The sequence below is a fragment of the Cyanistes caeruleus genome, chromosome 20 (assembly GCF_971803275.1).
Source record: "Cyanistes caeruleus chromosome 20, bCyaCae1.hap1.1, whole genome shotgun sequence".
NCBI classification, from domain to species: Eukaryota; Metazoa; Chordata; class Aves; order Passeriformes; family Paridae; genus Cyanistes; species Cyanistes caeruleus.
In genome coordinates, this window is record NC_141720.1 from 3,629,229 (window position 1) to 3,641,849 (window position 12,621).

Below are 12,621 nucleotides of genomic sequence, written 5' to 3' on the forward strand. Positions count from 1 at the left end.
GAATCTCTGTCTTCAAACTTAAAGTAATGAGAAGCGCTGCAGGAGCATCCAGAGGTAGGAAGGACCTATCAGCCTCTTCTGCTCTTCTATTTAATGCAAGCAGCTTTATCATTAATTGCTATTTACAGCAAATGCTGAAGTTGGTAAAAGGATTAATATGGAACAGCAGCCTTGATTCAGCGTTCTTAAAGCACAATGCACATGTCTCAGGGTGTGTGTGTGTGTGTGCAAACTTCACTTTATGCAATGTATTTATGTATGTAAAATACTCATTTCTGTGTGCAAGGGAGGCGAACAGATGCAATTAGCATGTTCTTCCCTTATCTACTCCAGTAAAAGGCCAGCTCTGCCAGTGATCTTAGGCAAGGAGGAGAGAAATTAATTCAGGCCAGATTTCTGAAGAAGGAGCCATTTTACTGGGGTGGAGGGGAGAGAGAGCCAAACCAATACTGCTTCTGTCCAGCACTGGAAATGGAAAGAGTCAGCACAGCTGACTACCAGTCTTTGGGGGATTATATTTCCTGAGGAAATATATAAGGGGCTGCTGAATTCTTTAAAAAATCCAGATTTTGCCTCATGCCAAACTTGGATCCGAGTTTCCTGGGCAGTTCCCATCCGCTGTGTGAGCTGGAGGCTCAGAGCCGCAGCTCTGAAGGGATTCAGCTCCTGTGCATGGAAACACATGCATTTAAAAAGCTCTTCTGCAAAGCTCCCAGCCTAAGTGACCTGCTCAAGGTCGTATATAATATGTCAGTGACAGCACCATGATTGAACTATCTTGCTACAGCGCTGCTTTATTCACACAGTGCTGCTGCATCCCAAAACAGCCGCTGCTGCCTTCCTCTCCTTATCTCATCCTCCTTAGAGACACATCTGTCCTGTGCTCTGTAAACCATAATATACCTGTAGTCTTTTACTCACTATCTGTCACTGGGCAGTTTTATTACAGATCCCTGAATTATCCAGCCTAGACTACAATCTACTTATTCCTGTCAGCCCTTCTCGCTTTCGACCCTCACCTCACCTTTCAGCCTCGTCAGTGTTTTAAGGCTTTCAGGTACTTTAAATGCAGGGACAATTCTGATTCTCTGGAGAAATCCAGCAGAATTTCACCAAGGCCAGCCTGCTGGTCCCCCTCTCTTTTCTAAATGCAGATGGTTGGAAATCAGAAGCTTGCACTGGTCTCTGCAGCCCCATTTGAACCAATCCTTCAAGAACACTAACAGCTGCCATTTCAGACCTCTGATCCCCATTCTTGCCATCCATAAAATTTTATTCCCCTTCTTTCTCTGCTCCTTTCATCAGAAATCAATCTTCCAATAATGCAGGTAAATTGCAGCCCTACCTTGTAGCTATTATATCTTTTTCATGCATCTTTCTGGTGAATTTTGCACCACAAGGACTCTCTCGTCCATCCTTCCCAGCCCAGGCCATGAGCACAGTAATGATCACACCTCCACAACACCTCACTGGCAGATTTGCACCTGCCACTCACATCCCTCTCTGTTTTGCCATCCAGGAAGCAAAGGAATCATTTGTCCCGATGTTGAGCATTCACACCTGCCCAACCAGTGAACCCTGTGTTCCCTCCAGCCAGCTCCCCCCTTCCTCCCCCCAGTCACACACCTGTCAGAACTTTATCCCACCTACTGACGTGTTTTCCTCACAGCCCATCCTTTCCACCCTTCTGAAGGAAACACTGCTTTGTTACCTGACCAGAGGAGAGCAGTTTGGTCTCTGTTCACCTGGAGATGCTCCTGGCACCTCCACAAGTGTCACCTGCTGAAGCTCAGCTTCCCTGAGTGTACTCAAGAGCCTTATTGTCTCTTCACCCAACCTCTGTCTTCAGCAACAGGATCAGAATGGCTGATGGGAGAGGAAGGTGATGGAGAAAGTCACATTCCTCATCCCTCCAGCAGCACAGTGATGGTGGGTGACCCTGGGCAAGAGACAGGATTGTGCCCAACACAAGGCAGACAGGGAGAGTCACCCTTGGACCCTCAGGGGGATGGCACTGTGGGCAGAATATGGGAGAGGACACAGCTTCATAGCTGATCTCTGTCCTCCCTGTCACCCCTACCAGGCTGCTTTGGCTAAGTCCCAGGATTTCATGCACCCACTTATCTCTGTCACAGCCTCCCTGCATCAGCTTGGGCAGATTCTTTAAGGTGACATCTTACAAACACCTTGGAGGCTGATTTTCCCAATGTTCCCCATATCCCACGGCAGAATTTAAGGTCTTGTTTTCTATAATGTTCTGCTACCTTTTGCCACCAACTACTTTCAAAATCTGTCAAGGCAAAATTGCAAACTGAAATGCTTCTACTGACAGGATTTGAATTGTTCTCCAAGCCTTGCGCTGCATTTCCTCCGGTTCTGAGCAGAGGTGACAGCATTCCCTGTTTCTTTCCCTCCTCCTCTGTCCAGGCAGCAGGTCCTTGGGGACAGGGAGATTGTATCCCTACAGAACCTAGTGCTGGGAGACTCCAGGCTCATCCCAGCTCTGTGCCACCCCGCAGATGCCGGAGCTGATAGAGGGAACTGAGCTGTGCAGCTCAGGGTCACTGCTGCCACCTATAACCACCCCTTTTATGTCCTACTGCAATATCTGCTCTAATCACTGAAATTACTTTTGTGGGAGTTGACACAGAAGAAGAGATTGCTGGATTGATATTCTGTCTGGCATTGATGAAAACCTTTTTATAATACCTTAATCCAGCACCCACAGAAGCAATTTGCTAATCTCTTGCTGACTTAGCTTCCAGAGGAATCGACCATAGGCAGTCACATTACCTGCCCAACCATATTATGTTTTTTTTATGCAGAGAGAAAATGTCCTTCCTGACCCCAAAAGATGGTCATCCTTTGCTTTGAAGCCTGAGACCTGATTACCATTGTCCCAGATTGCAGGGCTGCAAATGCTATTAATTGCTACAAAGTTACATTGCCTTTTACACTTCAAATCCATCCGGACTTTCATCTCAGCGACATCCTGCAGCAGGGAATTGTGTGCCTTCACTATACACTGAAGAAAGAACTATTTCCTTTTAATTTGCTTTAAGAGTTGTGCCCTTTAATTTTGATGTGTCCCCTTGTTCTTCTGTCATCAAAGTGTTAAAATACTTCTGATCACTTTTCATTTTAACCTTCATATACCTTTGTACTGGAACCCGAATGTCCCTCCTCACTCCCAGCTTTCCCAGACTAGATGGACTATTATTTCCAGGCTTCCCTTATTTAACTTGTTAATATTTGTAAAGCAATTTAAAATGTATTAATATGGTTCAATTATAATACCACTTCTATTTTCCATCCTTCCTTTTAATGTCTCAAGTGTCCATCTAATTTGCCATCAATCTCCATTGATTCTCCCTCTGATGATATGTTAGTCTTTATAATATCCCAGGGAATATTTCTTCTGCCTTCCTGACCAGCATTTTGGAACAAAGAAGCTGAACACTGATGGACCATAAACATGATTCACTCCGCACTCGGCATGTGTATGGATTTGCTGTTGCTTTGGCTTTGGTCTTGGAAATCAGATTCATTATGTCCATGGGGCTGTAATTAAAATTTGTCTGCGTGATTCTAATTGCAGGATCAGGCTCTTTGTGGCTCTGATTGCTCTGGGTCGGTGGCAATTGAGCCCAGGTGTGAATAAAAGGTCTGTATTTGATAAACTTGGAGCAATATCTGGGCACCCAGTGACACATCCTGCAGCAGCAGGGCCTTTGAGACAAGAGGAGTGGTTCTGACATCTATCCAGTCACAAAGAGGGGAGAGAATTGAGATATGATTATTCACCCCTTCTCTTTCCCATAGAAAACCAGGAGACACACAAGGAAATTACGTGGTGCCAGATCTAAACCCTCCCCCCAAAAAACACTTCCAAAGATGGCTCTTAACTTACTCCATCACTGCAGAATGTTATGAAAACACAAAGCATGGAAGGAACCAATAAAGAAATTGGTTCCACACACAGGATATTCCATCTGGCACTGCAGATGACAGTCCTCAGACAACCACTGACTTTGCACATCCCCACACAGCTGAAAGGTTATCCCAGGAGTGACAGCACTCATCCACTTCTTTCTGGTCCCTTTAGTGTCCTACTGTTGTGGTTAGAACTCTTCTCACTTTTTTCCAGTCTTAACAAGGTCCAATCCAGATTCATCTGCAAAATATATCCCTCCTTCATTCCTCAGCAAATTCCCTGAGCAACACTTCCAGTTCCAATCAGTCTTTTCACCTTGACTCTTCCCCCCAAGCAGCAAGTAAAAGGATTGATGCACATGTATCTCTAATTGTACAAAAAGAGTTTTATCTAAATATTTATAGAACTCAAATTTCCTCTCATTGGTTTCCTTAGGTAAATATTGTGGGAAAATACTAACTGGTCACTTTTGCCTGGTTGATCAGATTTATCTATTCACTGGCCTAAAACATGGTCCATCATTTTCAAATAGTTTAGAGCTCTCTTTTAGGAGAGTGGAAATGGCAGATAAACACATTATCAGCATTCTCCAGCATAAAACAGCAAAGCCTGGAGTTGTTTTGCAGGGGCAACTCCAAATTTGGACGACATGACAATAAGCAATTCTAGAAATAGCTGCTCGTCTTAAGGCTATGTTATAGGGATCCTTGTTGCTGCTTTCTTGTCTCTGTTCACAATTTTAGCACAAACCCCGTGCTGTCTTTGTTAGTTCTTCCCTTTGACTTTCTCAGTATTTCTTAGGCATTCTTCAGTCTCAGCTTGTACCTCCTAAGCTCTCGCTGCTCCCTCCAAACACACCTTTGATTTTGGCTGCAAACCTCACTGGGCACAGAGCAGTGTGGGAAATGGCTGGAATAACATTCCCGTTCCAGGCAGGGAGGGGGTCAGAGCCAGGAGGGACCCAGAGCCACATATGTACCCCAGCATATGTCTGAGGGCTCTGCTTACCCGCTCACCATCTGTACCTGCCTGAAGAGCAGCCACGCGCCAAGAGCAGCCCGGCTGCTCCAGCACCCGCATCCTGCCTTGCTGGTGTCTGTTCCACTGATCCCAGCAGTCCAGCTAAGGATTCACACCTGCTCATCCTGCTCCTCCTGCCTGCTCTGAATCCCCAGCCTCCTCCCTGGGCTCACAGCTCGTTTCTGTTCATTCTTCCCTGCTTAGTTTCAGTTGCTGCAGTTAATTTTGCACAAACTCCATTTATTTATTTTTCTGGTCCCACAGCCTCACCTGGAACGTGCTGCCTGCACGAGGCGATGCTTTTAAAGCTCACCCTCCCTGTCTTCCACCCTGCTTAGCAAGTCAGCATGCACAGCTGCAAGGATAAATTACCACAGGGGTCTCCAGTGTTAGCAATGGATCTGACAGCCACACACGCAGGGCAGGGTAAAGAAATGGCTAAATGGGGTCGCTTGTGCCGACTCAGGACTTCTGGCCAAAACTGCATCCAAAACCGTGATGGACACAGTGGAGTCCAGAGCACAGGCCAGCTTCTAAATCACACTCTAAATCAAAGGCTAAGAAAGAGATCCTCACTCACCACTGAGCCAGTTAACAGCCCTGGCTTCGACAGGCTGCGATGATTTACGGCAAGAGGCTGCGAGCTCCTCACAGGAACTCACTGTACAACATATTCCAGCTGTAACATGCAAAGATATAAAAGTCCAGGCTGTAAGAAGACCTGTTGTATGGCTTCAGGATGTATCTTCTCTAAATACCAGCATAAAGAATGTACTTCCTATCAGGGTAGCAATGAGACAGGTCCCAGGCATGAAAAGACTACAGGATCTGGAGCTACTCCACTGGAAATTAGGAGTATGGAGAGCTGATGGGAGTGAAAGCTCCCTCTACTCCTATACCCTCTTTTGATATCCAAGCAAAAGTCCAGGAGAAAATTGTTGGGGTTTTGTTGGTTTTCTGGAGCTTCTCTTATGTGTTAGAACCTCTCCTAGCTTGGTTTGCAAGCTTGGTGTGTCAGTTCTGAGCTGATTTTGCTGTAATTCCTGACCCTCTGGGAGGGTCTCTGTGATGGAAATTCTGCACTGAATGGTGCCCACTGCTAACACACACACACAGAATCGCTCTAGGGCTGCAAAGCTGTGCTGGTGCTTCTGGCACATCAGTTTCTACCTGTGCCCAGCATTTCCACCAGTGAACATCAGCACACATCATCTGGCAAAGGCAACTCGCTCCATCCTCCCCTGCAGGTGACCCTCTCTAGATTATTCACTCCTCCATCACTTACTGTTATTCCTATTGCCACTGCAAGAGGTGATCCATCAGCAGTGCAACTGGTTGTTTGGCTGGCACAGGAGCCAGGAATCACATCTGTGAGGGTTCAGGAACTGGGCAATGCTCTGCCAACACCCAAAAATGTGCCACCACCACTGGTGCCACCGTGGGTCCCACTCAGGCAGCGCTGCAGGGGACACAGCAGCAGCTCTGTGCAGAGCTGAGCTCTGCCAGCTGCACCGTGCAGGCAACAATAAAATGGATGTGGAACACATGACTTCAGAAGAACAAATAGCAAAAATAAATAAGCATCTTTCTCCCGTGAAGCTGCTTGCAGGTCCTGCCTCAAGGCTGCAGGAAAACAGCTCTGTGAGCAGGGGGCTGTAAATGTTGTGTGAAACTCCCCAGCCCAGGCTCAGGGGAATCCTGGGCCTGACTTGTGTTTTCTTTCCAAAATGACATGTTCATGTTTATGCCACCTCCGCTTGAGACGTGATCCAGCATTCCTGAAATAAACTTAAGTCCTTCAATAGCCTTCAGCTCTGTCTAAATCAGCTGCTCCTCTGATTTCTGCTCTTTCTTCCATTCCTCCCTCCCTCTAGTCAGGACTTTTCCTTCCCTGGCGCTGCATAGCTTAGCTCATCAAGCCAGCAACAGCTGTCCTGTGCCTACTCCCAACCCTGGGAATGTCATCTCATTTGTCTGGTCCATCTCTGCCCATCCTCTCTCCAGACAGAAGTACCCAGTAGATATATCCAGTTTGCTTCCCCAGGTCTCTCTCCTTGATAACATTTCCCTTTTCCACACCACCTGCAGCCACAAGCCCGCTCCAGCTCTGGCCAGACGTGCTTCAGGCCCAGCACATCAGCTGGATGTGGCCATGCAGGGGCACAGCAAGCAGGGAAAAACCTTCCCTGGCATCCAAGAACACTCTGGAGTAGCACACATTGCTGGCAGGAGACGTTTTGCCCTGACTCAGCTCAGCACCATTCCCTAGCTCAGCATCCTGCTCTGGCAGCCATCTTCCAGGGAAGAGAGAGATCCACAGCACCAGATCCTGGTCCATGGATCCATTCAGAGGCCAGATCTCTGTGTGTGTGTGTGGATGTTCTCCCTTTCTGAAAAGCTGCTCTGTGTGGCCTGGAAGGAAATGGGCCAAGGTCCTTATGGTTGTTAAAAATCTCATGATACTTTTGCAAGCAGGATGGTGTAAATCAAACAACTGGGCACAAGCTCCCTCGCTCTGGGTAATTTATATTCTGCCTCACTAAGTTCATCTCTGCACTTCCAATGCATGAAGTGATTTTTCACTTCCCCTGTAGTATTTGCTGGCACGGAAAAGCTGCTGGGCTCTGTCCCAGAAGTAGCTGCATTTCATCACCGGGTGAACGATCTCTGCACGCACCGGGCCGGCTCCCCGCAGGCTCCGAAGGGGGAGGACGGGGCCCGCACCGGTGCAGCCTCACCTGGGCTCCAGGAGCCGAGCCCCGGCGGCACCGAGCGCCCATCCCCGGCCCCTCCGCCTTACCCGCGGCTGGGGATGGGGGCGGGGGATGCGGGAGAGATGCGGGCAGGGATGCGGGCAGGGATGCGGGCAGGGATGGAAGGGATGCAGGCAGGGATGCAGGCAGGGATGGAAGGGATGCGGGCAGGGATGCGGGCAGGGATGCGGGCAGGGATGGAAGGGATGCAGGCAGGGATGCAGGCAGGGATGGAAGGGATGCGGGCAGGGATGCGGGCAGGGATGCGGGCAGGGATGGAAGGGATGCAGGCAGGGATGCGGGCAGGGATGCGGGCAGGGATGGAAGGGATGCGGGCAGAGATGCGGGAAGGGATGCGAGCAGGGGATGATGCGGGCAGGGATGAAGCGGGAAGGGATGATACTGGAAGGGATGAAGCAGCAGGGATGAAGCGGGCAGGGATGTTGTGGGAAGGGATGAAGTAGGCAAGGATGAAGCGGGCAGGGATGATGCGGGCTGGGATGAAGGAACAGGGATGAAGCAGCAGGGATGAAGGAGCAGGGATGAAGGAGCAGGGATGCTGCGGGCAGGGATGAAGGAGCAGGGATGAAGGAGCAGGGATGAAGGAGCAGGGATGCTGCGGGCAGGGATGAAGGAGCAGGGATGAAGGAGCAGGGATGAAGCAGCAAGGATGAAGGAGCAGGGATGCTGCGGGCAGGGATGAAGGAGCAGGGATGAAGCAGCAGGGATGAAGGAGCAGGGATGAAGCAGCAGGGATGAAGGAGCAGGGATGAAGGAGCAAGGATGAAGGAGCAGGGATGCTGCGGGCAGGGATGAAGGAGCAGGGATGAAGGAGCAGGGATGCTGCGGGCAGGGGTGCGGGAGAGCCTCGCTCCGCTCCCGGCGCTGCGTGGAGCCACAGCGCCCCCTCCTGGGGCCCGGCGGCACCGCCCGCCCGCCGCGCTGGAGCTGCGGGGCCGTGCGGGGCTGTGCGGGGCCGTGCGGAGTTTTGGGGAGATGAGCAGGGCTGTGCAGGGTTTTGGAGGGCTGAGCGGGGCTGTGCAGGGTTTTGGAGGGCTGAGCAGGGCTGAGCGGGGCCGTGCGGGGCTGTGCGGGGCTGGGTCTGTGCGCGGTTTTGCGGGGTTTTGCTGGGTTTTGCGGGGCTGGCGTTGTGCGGGGCTGAGTGGGGTTTTGCGGGGCTGAGTGGGGTGTGCTCCCTTCCCAGGGAAGTTCCTCCCTGATTTCCCACATCCAAACGAGCGTCTCGAGGTGCTCAGGGGGTTTCTCACCCTCATTTATGTTCTTCAGCGATTTCTCCCGACTCCCCAGCTCCTCGCCCCGATCAATTTTTTCCTGCTTTTTCTACATCTCTGCATCAGCTGTAAACAGCAAGTCCTGGATAAAGTCTAGAAATCCACATCCATTCCTGGAGGTGGGCAGGGAGCTGGGTGCAGGTCCCTGGCTCTGGAGTCAGTTCCTGCCGTGCTCTCCCGAGCAATGCACCTGGAGAAGGTGGTGGGGCTCCTGCCTGAGCAAAGACGGGAGGATTTGGCTTTGAACTATTTCTGTCACACAGACAACAGTGACTATTGTCTGCTGGCAGACCCATTCCCGCGTAGTGTTTAGCATCCGCCTTACGCATACTTCCAGTGTAGTAAACAGTGGTGCTTAGGAGGGAACGGAGGCACATTCCGTGCCATTTCTTTTGGGACACATTTTACCTAAAACCAGCCAATTGACCATATGTTCCTCCTCTCCAAAGTTTTAACACAGACTTTAGTCAGCCTCGTTATATTCCTGCTCTTGGAGGCTCGTCTCCTCACTAGGCCCCATGGAAAGAGGGGAAGAGGAGGAAGGTCAGGGGGGAATGCTAAACACCTCTAACACCGGTGACATCATCTCCCCTGTGCCCACTGTGTCATTGCTGATCAAAGGGGCATGCAAAGGGAGCACCTGTCCCCTGAGGATGGGAGGGATTTTCTCTGAACCACGGTGAGACCGAAGAGGAGCCTTGCATTGTGTGTTTTAGCTGTAGATGTGTGTGTGGTTCTGCTCACACACATTAAAAAGCTACGTAACTCCAGCAGAGCTCTTCCCATACTTCCAGACTCCAGCCCTTGATCAGAGAAGACATGATGAGTATGGAATTGCCACCACTCCTCCAGCCATTTCCCTGCTTCCCTGTCTGCCTTTCCAGTAGTGAAATCATTCCCGAGTCCTGGGAATCTGCAAAGAGCCATAAAACAAACGTAGACACACCAAATGTAGAGGGTTTTCTGCTGACTTGCAAAGGGCTCTGGAGTCAGACAAACCCCAAATCAATGCCTGGAGCCAACTACGGGAGAAAGCTACACTGGAGGAACAAACCACCTTCTGCGAGCCCTGCAAAGAGGAAAGCATGTGTGTGTGCTCATGCGAACTTCTGAAGGTTTGATTTCCATAATAAGAATATCAATGCAGCTATTTCTGCACGTTCTGCTGTGTGTGGGTCCCAGCTGTGCGGCTGAGCGTGCGGGAACGGCGGGGCCGCAGAGCTTGGAGAGGTGTTTGCATCCACGGCAGAGAGAGCCCGAGGTGCTGTGTGTGAGCACGGGGTGGGCTCTGAGTGCCACAGCATGTGCTGGGTGTGCTCGGCGTGTGCATGCTCCAGGGAGACCACGGGGGCTTGTCTGGGGTGTGTGGGAGGGAGAGAGTCCAGGGCTTGCTGTCTGCTACTCACAAGCAGAGCTGATCGATATTTTTCCTTTAGAAGGGATTTTTTTTTTCAAGAACCTTTCATGTTCCGTACACCAAAGCCACATCTCTTCACTCGCTCCCTCCTCCTCTCACTCATGTCTCCCAAATACTTCTCTACAACTCCTGGGAAAAGCAGATTTACTGCCTTTAACAATTATTATTATGCAGCCAGATGAGCAGCCAGAGTAAAGCACGAAGGACCCTTCTGTCCTGCCCAGTGCAGATATCAATCACACGGCTAAATTCGAACAGCAATTCTGCCAGCATTTCATCTGCTGCTGGGTTCTCTCCATGAAGAGGAGACTGCATCCAAGAAGTGACACCTCCTCCCCTTCCCCGCTCTCAGGAACCAGCACGGGGGAACTCTCCAAAGCCAAAACACGCACACCTATAACCCCCCTCCTCTGTCCACATCGCCCCGGGGGTTTTAGCCCCAGGCTGTGCCGGACCTCGGGGATGATGCAATGGCACGGAGATGCCCTCCGTCCGGCCATTCCCCAAGGACTGCAAAAAGGCAAAGTTACGCTCCTCACCAGCCTCGCCAGCAGCGCTGGATGGGGAAATGAATAGGGGGAAAACCCATCCCCAGCCCCGCGGGGATCAGCTCCCCGCCATCCCTACCCTCCCCCGGCTCTGCCGCCGTCTCCCATCCCCGCTGGAAGTCGGGGCAATCAGCCCAGTGTGGGATTCGAGGCGACAGACTTTCCTTTTCCTCCGCGATTTGCTTGTCACTTGCGAAAGCGGAGCAGCGGATTAAGTGGAGATGACACCATCTCCTTGGGGACGGTCCCCCCCTGCTCCGGGATGTACCGATACTCCGGAATACAGATGGATCCCGGCTGCCTCCCACCCCCGCCGCCACCCGCGCCTCGCCACCAGCCCAGCCGAGCCGGGGCTGAACCCCAATTGCCGAGCATCCTCCGGGGAGGGGGGGCTGCCCCAGTAAAACCAGCGCTCCCAGCCCTCCCAGTGCGCCAGTCTCGGCCCCTGGCTCGGCAGCACGCATGCAGAAGGGCTGCTGAGCTGCGGGACCGGGCCGTCCATCGGTGCCGGCGGCTCGGCGCTGCCCAGGGCGGGGGGATGGTTACACAAGGCGGGCAGGAGCGGGGAGCCGGCCCGGGCAGGGGCAGCGCCGCAGCCGCAGCACGGCAGCGCTCCCTTACCTGATGCTAATGTCCCTCTGTGGCGGAGAGCGGCTCGCCCGTGCCTTTTATTCGGCTCGGTAGGAACTTGTGGGAGAGCTTCTCTGTCCAGCTCGCATACTGGGTGCGGGGCTGATACTGCGGGCGTGAAAATCCTGGGGCTCTAGCAGTCCTTTTCATGCTCAGACAGAAAATCCCCTTCCCTGATCCAGATCGCGGGCATTAAGGGCAGAGGCAAGGAAAAAAAAAAAAAAAAAAAAATCCGCTTCTCGCCTTCTTCCTTTTCCTTTTTCTTGTTTTTTTTCCCCCTCTTCCTGTGCCCCCCCCCTCTTCTGCTGCTCAGTTCGTAGCCATCGGGGGAAAGAGCAGAGGCAGCAGGGAGAATGGAGAGGGGGTTAGAAATAAAAATGAAAAGAGCTCCAGGAGAGAAGCGAGAGGCTGGGCTTGCCACAGGAGGAGGGGCTTGGAGCGGGCTGGAGAGGATGAATGGGGCAGAGGAAAGCAGGGCGGAGCCCCAGCTTGGCCATTTTATTCTAAGAAGTGTTTTGTACATAATTAGAGAAGGGGAGGGGCCGGGGGCAAAAAGGAGGGACTTCGGCTCCGGCCAGACAGAGGCCGTGGGAAGGGAGGGTGAGACCGGGAAGGGCGGCGGGATGGGGCTGCGGGAGGGGTGGAAACTTGTCTGCCGAGGAGGGATCTGGGTCTGGGGAGGAGGCTGCAGCGGGGCCGGTTACCATTCCAGGAAGACCCCGTCTATTAAATTTTTTTATTATTATTTTTTTTTTCTACACCCCCAAGCCGTCAATTTTCTCCTCCCGGAGCCGGAGAGCGCCGGGATGCTGATGGGAGAGCAGGATGCTCCCAGCCTCGCTGCGGGGATCGCGCCTCGCCTCCAGGAGCTGGGCCGGGGGCGAGCGGCTCCCCATCCCCGGGAGAGCGCGGATCAGCACCGCGGACAGCGCCGGGACAGCGGGGCCGGGCTGGGCTGGGCTGAGCCGGGCTGAGCCGGACCGGGCTGAGCCGAGCTGAACCGAGATAGGCTGAACCGGGTTGGCTG

General features: G+C 52.1%; 1 protein-coding gene across 1 annotated transcript in view; it reads right to left on the reverse strand.

Annotated features, from left to right (window-relative positions):
• BRINP1 (BMP/retinoic acid inducible neural specific 1) overlaps positions 1–12,057 on the reverse strand; it is an 86,618-nt gene extending 74,561 nt beyond the window's left edge. Inside the window, exon 1 of the mRNA XM_023938091.2 lies at positions 11,586–12,057. The gene's annotated coding sequence lies outside the window, so the exon portion shown is untranslated. The remainder of the gene's footprint in view (positions 1–11,585) is intronic.
• Positions 12,058–12,621: the final 564 nt, after the last annotated feature.